A 10,966-nucleotide genomic window follows, 5' to 3' on the forward strand; every position below is an offset into this window, starting at 1 on the left:
ACCCCCAAACACAAAACTAAAAAAAATACATGCAGCAATACAAGCAGGACCTGCAGCAATACAAACAGGACCTATATACACACACCTGTACACATATACATACCCCAAACACCCCAAAGCAATGCCACATGTACACCTCATGGCACCCCACCACCACCCAAACATTACATACTGCACTCATACCTCATCCAAAACAGTAGCCAAGCACTCAGAACAACACCCATACATTACACAAACACCTACATGCAACGCCAGACCACATGTGGTACTTACCTACAAATGTAGAAATCGCTCCAAAAACGACTCTCCTCTGGGGTAACAGGTCTTCTGTCCATCCTGGATTAAAGTCTGCTGGGTGTACAAACGATACCACAGCAAAAACAACCAATTTGATCACTCTGCAGCACCTCAACTCCACTCTGCAGGTTCACAAAATGGCTCCTGAGCACGCAGCAAACAAGCCCTATATAAGACTCCAAACATCGGGAAGTCGAATCCAGGTCACCCACTATTCGACGATTGGTCCGTTTTTCGACAGGGGGAGTGTCGAATCCGTTATAAATTAAATATGTCGAATTCATGGTCCCGGGTGGAGGGTTTCGCCTGTCGAATAGTGTCGAATCCAAAAACGGGCGAATTCAAGCCGGAATTCGACTTCAATTGAATATACCCCTTAGGGCCTAATTCAGACCTGATCTCAACAGCAAAATCTTTCTCTAATGGGCAAAACCATGTGCACTGCAGGTGGGGCAGATATAACATGTGCAGAGAGAGTTAGATTTGGGTGGGCTATTTTGTTACTGTGCAGGGTAAATACTGGCTGCTTTATTTTTGCACTGCAATTTAGATTTCAGTTTGAACACACCCCACCCATATCTAACTCTCTCTGCACATGTTATATCTGCCCCCCCCCCCCCCCCCCTGCAGTGCACATGGTTTTGCTCATTACAGAAAATTGTTGCTGCTGTGATTAGGTCTCAATTAGGCCCTTAGTTGGTAAATTTGGAAAATATGTCTTAGCTCTCTACCACTTTCAATGTGCCTCTTTCAGATGTCAATGAGAGTGGCAACAGTACTGTACATTCTGTATTTTCCAACTTTAAGATCATAATACCTATAAGACAAAACCATCGCTTCTCTGCCTTTTGGCTAAGATCAAGTGTAGTACCTGCTCGAGGGAAACACTTGGTGGAGTACCTGTTCTTACACTAGGAGCGTGAGAGTTTCCTAGTGTGGAATGGAGAAACACCTTGTGGAGTACCATGCCGGGGTGTGGCAATGCCTCTGGTCGAGAGTGGAGAAAAACTGGGCTTAGTATCCGTTGCCTATTTTGGGGGTTGAAATAGGACCCCTTACGTGGAGCGGGAACGGCCTAGTCTAGTATTTACTCTCGTACTGGGGGTTGACCCTGGCACAGAGTGGGTATGAAGCCTGGTCTGGCTGAGAGGTCGGGAGCAGCCTGAAGCTCGAGGTGATATGTGCCCCTGGTACAGGAATAGCCAGGGTTGCCCGAATATGCACTGGTGATGTCTGCCCACCTTTGCACTAGTACAGCACTTTGCACTTTCCCTTCCCCAATTTCTGCTGCACTTTTTTCCTTTTCCCTGGCCTTTTGGCTAGGGCAGGGATAATTTTTTATACCCCCCGGCCTTCTGGCTGGGGCTTATTTATTTATATATACACGTGTTTTGCACTATTGCACTACACAGTACTTATTTATGTTTTTCTGTAAGTCACGTCATGGTTTTTTGTTCGGGGTTTAGGTGAGACCCTCATGGGGCACCCTCTTCCCTAGTTGCCGAGGCCCTCTTCTTTTGGGGAGGGCGAAAGGCTGTTTTGATCCCCAGGGGGAAGCTTCGGCCAACCTTGGGGATACTTGAGGGTCCCTCTGCGCTTTGGCAAGGGGGGATCCACAGTCCCTTTTCCCCCTCAGTAGGCCTTTTGGCATTGAGGGGTAGGGGAGTAACGGGGCCCTTCTCCTTTTGGAGAGGGTCCAAGAACCTACGCCCTCAGCACATTTGGCACAGACACTGGGTGATGAAGCCACGCACCTCTGGCTTCAAAACAAAAAAAAAATAAGACAAAATCATGCCTTTTTAAGTGATTGCCACTTTGAAAAAATGTCCAAGATTGGCCAGCATCCCGCACCTCTGGCTACTTTACCACAATAGTTCACTTATAGTAAATTGAGTACTTAGCCATGCCAAAACACTAATCCTAAATAGCAAAGTCCATGGCTATTTTGCACGAGATGAGGATGGATGTACCCAGGGGCATTTTAAGAGAGAAGGAGGCCTGTGTGCAGTCTCCTCCATCCGGGCCCCCGTCTCTCTATCAGGCAGTGGTGCAGTGCGGTACAGAGTCTGAGACCCCAGTGCACATGCGTAGATCTCCAGGAAAATTTAGCAGCAGCCATTTTCCCGGCGATTTCTGCAGCTTGTGCAGGGTGGGCCCCTCTGTACTCAGGGGCCCGTGCGCACCGCACACACTGCACCCATTGTAAATACGCCAGTGGATGTACTGTATGTGGACTCATCTGGTTGCTCAATGTTTAAATAGCAAATTAGCCCTTGGGGAATGGTGTTATAAAATTCTGTGCTATTATCAAACCTCGTAACTCCCCTCTTTTATTTTTAAATTAGATATTTGAAGGCACTAAATCACTGAAATTCCAAAATTCATCTGTAGACTTGCTGAATCATGTCACTCATCTCTAATTCTAAAGATAGGTTAGACTAATTTAGCTGTAATCTAATCAATCTATTCAAGGTCACCACAAAGAATTGTCTAATGAGATTTTTATACCAGTATTGTACAAGTGACAAGAGGGCATTCACTGCAACTGGAAGATTCATCACTATTATAAAAGTGGTTCTTCACTGCTATATAGTATAGTATGTCAGGCAAGGGGATACATATAGCTTGTCAAAATGTTGACAAGCTGTATGTGGATCCCAGACGGTAGGCGCTGTGATGTCGATAAGTGTTAAATGTTACAGTATTTCAAAAATATTATATGCGCCGGCAGGAAATCTGTAAACATTATTGTAATTAATCACCATGAGGTTGTACTGGACTTTATTGTAGATTGTTTTGTTACTGTGTTAGCATTTAAAAAAGTTTTCATTTATTAAATGTGTTTATTTTTGGCTTAATGAGCAGCCATGTTATAATGGGGCATATGCATCAGAGCTTGGAGAGAGAAAAAGTAGATATAGATAACGTATCAACCAATCAGCTCCTAATTGTCATGTTTCAAACACAGACTATAACATGGCAGTTACGAGCTGATTGACTTGTCTTTTATCTCTCTCTGCTTTAACTCTGCAAGCTTTAATACATATTGCCCAATATATTTATTACATGCAGCAAATGTTCACCTATAATTTAATGCAGAGTAATATTTAATTTACAACCTGTCATGGATTTAATTACAGTCAAAGCAAATGTTCTCTGATCCTGGTAACCAGGGCAGGTACTAGTCCTTGTGGCGCCCAGGGCGAAAGTTTTCTTTGCCAATCCTCACCCCCCCAACCCCACACACACACACACACACACACACACACACACACACACACACACACACACACACACACACACACACACACACACACACACACACACACACACACACACACACACACACACACACACACACACACACACACACATTCTAAACAGAGTTAGTGCTGGCAGAGGGAGCAAGGCAAAAAGGGACGTGGCTTCATGGGGGTGTACACTAGTACCCCTTATACACATTACGCCATGTAGAGTCCCTTATACAACACAGGCAAATCAAAAATACAGGAGAAAAACAAACTGGATTTAAAAACCCTTTATATTAATTGTAATTTTTTCACCTTATTGTAATGCCCCTTACACATAATTCCACACAACGTAATGCCTATTTCATGTTACGCCACACACTGTAACGTCCATTGCACGTTACGCCACACACTGTGATGCCTATTACACATTATTACACACACCATAATACCCATTATATGTTATGCTACACACTATTCCATACACTAATGCCCATTACACATTATGACACATAGAGGTATGCCCCTCACACCATTTTATGCACCACACAGAATAATGTCTCTTACAAATTATGTCCCACAGTAAGGCTTCTAATTACTTTTAAATTACCTGTTCGCCACAGATCTCATGCTCTGGGTTACATACTTGTTGCCAGGGGTTTCCTGCTCGTTGCCAGGGGATTCATACTGTGGGTTCCATGCTCATTGCCAGTGGTTCCATGCTCATTGCCAGTGGTTCCCTGCTCATTGCCAGGGGTTTCCTGCTCATTGCCAGGGGTCCAGTCACCAATCCACACTCCACACCCCAGCTGCAGCAGGTGCTGGGGGCTGCATGGGCATCCGCCGCAGCCGACACCATTGGTGGAGAAAGTCAGACACTAGAGGTCCCACTTGACCTCTAGTGTCTGGAAGAGAGCAGGAAGACAGATGCTAGAGGTAAAGTGGGGTCTCTAGCATCTGACTGTCTTCGTCAATGGTGTCGGCTGCAGCGGGTGCCTACGCAGCCCACAGCGCCTGCTGCAGCCTGTGTGCGGGATGCAAGGTGCGTGCCTGCATGGTAAATGCGGACACGCTCTCAGGCCACAGTGTCCTAGGCACCCGCCCTGCTTGCCCACATGTAGAACCACGTCTGCTGGTAATGTCATTTTTAGAATTTTATTATATACTCAGTTTATTAATTTGATGGGGGTTTTTTGCAGCAAATTTCTCTTCAGAGATTATGGTCCTTTTTCAGGTTTGTTAGCAAACCAAAAAAGTTAGCAATTGTGCCAAACCATGTTGCACTGCAGGTGGGGCAGATGTAACATGTTCAGAGAGATGTAGATTTGGGTGGGGTGTGTTCAAACTGAAATCTAAATTGCAGTGTAGCAATTAAGCAGCCAGTATTTACCCTGCACAGAAAAAAATATAACCCACCCAAATCTTAATCTCTCTGCGCTTGTTATATCTGCCCCACCTGCAGTGCAACATGGTTCTGCCCAGTTACTAACTTTTATGGTTTGCTACAAAAAAAAAAAACCTGAATAGCCCCCTATAGCCAGTAATAGCAGTTTTATTTTACTAAAGGTGTTCAACTTCTATTCAAACACAAGCATCAACTTTTTGACACCAGGAATATTAATGGTTTTATGAACTTCCTTTATACTTCTAACTGTATATCAGGAGTCAATCAGATTGATTGCAGCCTTATCCTTCACAGCTTAAAGTATTCTTTTATAGAGTTTTGTGTATGCTTAAAAGGAGCTTGGCTGTCACTGAGGAATGTACTTTGTGTCAGAAAGATAAATAATATTTTGTACTTTATTTTTCAGGTTTTTAGGACATTTATCTTTTTTCCATTTCATCCTTTTTCTATTTCTAGATATTGTTCTAATTGTATAAAATAAATTAAGTGTATTGCACCATTCAACTACCACTGAGTTGAGGAAAATATTGTTACTTGTTAAGTCATAAGATACAATAGGACAATTTTTAATTTGAATAGATAAGCTCTATTATATTATGGTGTACTAAGTGCTAGAAGATTTATTGCATACCTGTCCATTGGTTGGCAAATTTATTTTTCAGTCATTTTTTCTGGTGGTTTTGAAACTGCTACAGTATATATTGCTAGTAATTCTATAATCTGCCTATGATAATGGCAGGACAGATGTTCAAGATGAGCAGCAATCTGTCCAGTCAAGCATGTCCACCATGGGCAGTGCACCAAACATGATTCTGTGACATGTCATTATCACCATACACCTCTACAAGTTGGTGATGAATTGCAGCTGCTGATGTGCTTTTCAGATGCAGAAATCTGATCACACTATGCACCTCAATATTTGACCATATTTCCGCCAGCCTCGCCAATTTACAACTGATGTTGGGACAGTATGACTGATATGAGATGTAGTCTAATGGCCGTGAGGAGAAGCAGTGGTCTACCTGCTCTGGCCTGGCGGGAAATGGAAATGAAATAGAGAAAATTACACATTCGAGAAGTTGTGTTACTTTACTTATTGAACCACGCTCATACATACTGTAGGGAGAACCCCCACCACCTGAGAGCTCATCCATCACAAAATTGATTAATATTGGCCTACTTCATAGAGGGCAGCCACATTTTTTATGCGAGTGCCACCTCACAAACCACCTTTTTTCCTTCAGTGAGCTTATTCATGTGTTTGACAAAGCACATATTATTGATAAATTTAGCGCTCTGTATGTTTCTGTTGAGAAAACAAAATTGCGATGACAATTTTGGAAGTTGTGCTTTGTTAAATGTCTCTTTTCCAATGTTCTTGCTGCAGTTTTGGCTTTATACAATCTGGCCGATTGAAATCCACCAAAAAACATTGGTAAAACAGTTTTTTTCCCCTGCAAACAGCACTTTAGTAAATTCCCCCCAACAAGTATATGAGTGTGGATTATTAGATCTACACTACAAAAGGTCTACAGTCAAAAGGTCTACCCCTAATGGTAGATATGCATTAGGTCATGTCGTCCTTTTGACTGTCGACCTTATAAACTGTCTACCTTTTACATGTCAACCTTTTGACCCTGTTGACCTAATGCATGTCTACCATTAGTGGTCAGCCTATTGACTGTAGACCTTTTTAGTGTAGATCTATAGACCTGATGCCCAAGTTTATATAGTAAGTCTAAGGTTATGAACCAACTAGCATTTCAGATGCAAGTTACAGTAACATGCAAGTAAAAACACAGAAAAATAGCATCATCATAAATATGTATGGTATCACTTGACACAATAATGTTTAATATGCATCAAAAATGCATGTTCAAATTTTAACAGTGGTAATTGCAGTATGTAGCTCTACTGGCTCATCCAAAGACATCAAATATATAATTGAAGAGGAATGTTCAACAAGCCTCTATCATCGTGTTAATCAATAACACATACTTACCCATTCCAGAAGTTCCGGGTCCTCCCTCCACCCCCAGAGAAGCGGGTGTTTCTCCCGCATCCAACCCACTTACTAGTGAAGTGGGCAGGATTTAAAGATAAGACTGACATTTGAGAGTCCATATGGAAGGGGTGGGGCTAAAATGATGCAAATTGCATTGTAGCCTAAGGACGTGAGAGTTTGGCCTTGCCCCACAAAGTGGTCAACAGCATCTCCTCTTCTAACTCAGCAATTATGCCATAACAACAACTTTTTTTTTTTATAATTTAAAACTCATGTGTTAAGTATTTGACTACGGTACATGAGGTCTGGTGTTTGAATTCCATGCATAGAGTGTAAAATTATTATTAACAAAGTACAGACACTAACAGCTTTTTCTGCACAGTCTCTCTCAAACGTCACTGCATGCAGGGCCCCGACAGTTTACCCATACCTCCCAACTCTTGCTGGGCTTGAAGAGGGACAGATGCACACTCCATGAAATTAGGAGATGTGGCCTAACAGTTAAGGGGCATAATCTTGTGGGAAGTACTGCGATAGCAAGCACACCCCATGTTGTTACTGTGGGGGCATGTCCAGCGCTATATCAGCTGCTGGTCATGCCCCCAGTCTCTCTCTCCCAGTGAATAGACACTGTGCGCGTGCATATAGTGGCTATTCACCACTGCTCTTCTAAGCAGAGCAGCAAGTGACAGGTGGCCTTCCAACACTGTGTTTCCTCGGGCGGGAAACTGGACTGTTCCACCAAACTCAGGATACTTGGGAGGTATGGTTTACCAATTAGATCAGGGGGAGGGGTGTGTAAATCAGTACAAACTCTGTTGTGGCTTGAAAATCAGTTAAAAAATAAAAAAAAATAGTTTAGTAAGTAGAACAAGATTTTACACTTTTTTTTCATATGTAAAGAAAATCCATCCACAGATGTGGAACATGAAGAGAGTAATGAGGGTGGACAATTGGAGAGGACAGTATGCATGGCGATATCGAGCAATAACATGTAGCAGCCATAATAACACCAGAGAGAGCTAGAGAACGGATGGCTCAACAACTACAATATCTCTGCTGCAACACATTTCCAGTACTCTCTAGGAAATGAAGGTCAAGCACACATCACGCAGACACCACAGCCCGCCCCACAAACGGGTCCGGATATGCCTGCTTTGTCTGGACTGTTCCCCCAAAATGGTGCATCGACGCCCACAAAACATGGCATCAATGCCCCGTCACTGCCCCTCACCAGGTCTTAGACTGTGTTCTAAAGAGAACGCAGTTTAAGACCTTGCACATGCGCGCACCGGCATGCGTGAAAACGCACAGGGGCTGAAATAGCTCATAGCAATTTCAACACCATTGCGATTCATGCTGAATCGCCCCCCCCCCCCCCCCCCCCCAATATTTGCAGCACCCACTGCTATGCTTTCATGGATAAAGGTGTGTAAAAAGCTGCCCAATACTAGTTCTGAAAATACAATATTTAAAATAATCTAATTATTTAAATATTTAATTTCTTCAGTTGGTTAATAAAGAACACAAACAAATGACAAATAATTATTTGTCAAATAAAATGTTTTCCTTATTTTTTTGTGTCCCGTCTGTATTACTTACAGTATATTGTCATAAAGTAAAGTTCAAGTTCTAATCATACCCTACCTCATGCATTCAATGGGGTGCATATATGGATCAACACCAGGTCATAAATACAGCTGCTGCAGCTCCTATTTGCTATACCATTGACTTTGGGCAATCCATAATATATTATAATAAAGTTTATAGGTGTAGTTTGGGATAACTCTTGAGTCAACTGAATTTGGCATCTGTAGATCAATGGTATTAATTTGTTGAACATAAATCTAGATTTCTTTTATGTCTAGTCAGCAGTCGCTTACAATAGAACACTTTAAAGCATAACTTACATACATAAGTGCACTATTACCATAAAACAGAACCTTCATTGTTCTTTTAACACTCAGGGGATAAATAAACTATTAAATCCAGCAAGACTATTACAGATATAAAAGCGTTTAATGCATTTTAGACTGACTATAACATTGAAACCTCTAAAGGATTTGACCATTGCTTTTACATAAAGAGTAATTAAGTCAATTAGAAACAGCAAATTAGTACAAATAGCAGATTAATAAAATATGTTTCTTTAATTAGTAATGCTAAAATCAAAATCTTAAATATTGGTCTCGTTCTAATCTATGCAATAAAATTGCTTAAACTCCCAAGAGCTGAAAATTAGTTTACGTAATAGAACAAGAAGGAGAAAGCTGCACCTTCTGATAAGTGGCCACTTTTAATTGCTTTTGGTAACAGAATTAAGAATTTATAAACCTTCTCGGAGATGGAAATAAAAGCCATCCATAAATTCACACAATGTCTATGGTGATGAGAGTTGTGCTATAGCTGCTAAAGTAGTGCAACTTTATGTACAGTTAACATCTTGTATTAATTCAAAATAACTTTGTAAAAGGCATTGCTAAAGTCCTCTTTGGAAGCAGACAATTGGACATTATGGTTTATAGTTGGTTGGTTGGTTGGTTGGTTGGTTGGTTGGTTGGTTGGTTGGTTGGATGGATCCAACCTTAACAATCCTTACTTCTGGCAATTCTGGGTAAGTATTCATAAAATCACATGAAAAGTGACATTGTTATTGAATGAAATCACAAAGGGCATTTTAAACATTATCACATTAATGACATCACACAATGTCACAACATCAAAGAATACATCAGCAATAACCACAATTAAATGTTTTACCTTTATTAAATTAGATACACAGCACCTAAGCATTATGACATGTTTTGCAGATTATAATTAAGTATTGACCTTAAGTATTGACATACCTACAAGGGTTAACATAATTAGAAGCATATTAACCTACCAGTATGTGTTTGGAGTGTTAGAGGAAATCAGACCATGGAGGAAACCCACTTAAACTCCCGAAGAACATACAAACTGAACACAGAATGGCATATAACATCAAGAGGTAAAATCACATAAATGTACTTCTATTGTTTTACTAACCATCGATATAAAAATGGTCAACTTGGATAAAGTGATGTCCTTAAATACTGTAAGTAATCCTCTCTACTGAATAACAAGAAGTACACAAAATACAGCAGATACACATCGGATAGATCTATTCCTAAAACATTGCTCAATGTGAAATATGGCATTTCATTCCACGCAATTTGCTTGAATACTGAAAAGAATAGGGAAAAAACACTACATAGTGCAGGTAAATCTCTAAATTGACATACAAACTTCTGTACATACTGTACAGTATCACACTGAATAATTACATTAAAATGTATCCTCAATTAGATGGTTAATTTGCTTGCAGTTACCTCAGCTGAATCAGACACTACTTCACATGTTTTGACAACTCAATTTACCTGCACTATGAAGCTTTTTTTGTCTCTATTCTTTTCAAACACATCAAGTGGAATTAAGCACCATATTTAATAGAGATGTGCGGCGGGCACTTTTCGTGTTTTGGGTTTTGGTTCTGGTTCCATGCCCGTGTTTTGGATCTGGATTGGTTTTGCCAAAACCACCCTTTCGTGTTTTGGTTTTGGATCTGGATAATTTTTGAAAAAAACATAAAACCAGCTAAAGTCACAGAATTTCGGGGTAATTTTGATCCTACGGTATTATAAACCTCAATAACATTCATTTCCACTCATTTCCAGTCTATTCTGAACACCTCACAATATTGTTTTTAGGCCAAAAGGTTGCACCGAGGTGGCCGGATGACACAAGTGGGCGGCACAAACACCTGGCCCATCTAGGAGTGGCACTGCAGTGTCAGACAGGATGGCACTTTTAAAAAATAGGCCCCAAACAGCACATCATACAAAGAAGTAAAAGAGGTGCAATACGGTAGCTGTATGAATAAGCTATGCAACACAAGTGTGCGGCACAAACACCTGGCTCATCTAGGGTTGGCACTGCAGTCCCACTGCACTAATGGCGGATACCGGACGCACGTCTAACACCAGAATAGTT

The 10,966-nt window shown here is 41.2% G+C and overlaps 1 pseudogene; it reads left to right on the top strand.

Annotated features, from left to right (window-relative positions):
- The first annotated feature begins 1,129 nt into the window (after positions 1 to 1,129).
- On the top strand, positions 1,130 to 1,202 carry LOC135052887 (U2 spliceosomal RNA; annotated as a pseudogene).
- Positions 1,203 to 10,966: the final 9,764 nt, after the last annotated feature.

This window comes from Pseudophryne corroboree, chromosome 2 (assembly GCF_028390025.1).
Source record: "Pseudophryne corroboree isolate aPseCor3 chromosome 2, aPseCor3.hap2, whole genome shotgun sequence".
Taxonomy (NCBI): domain Eukaryota; kingdom Metazoa; phylum Chordata; class Amphibia; order Anura; family Myobatrachidae; genus Pseudophryne; species Pseudophryne corroboree.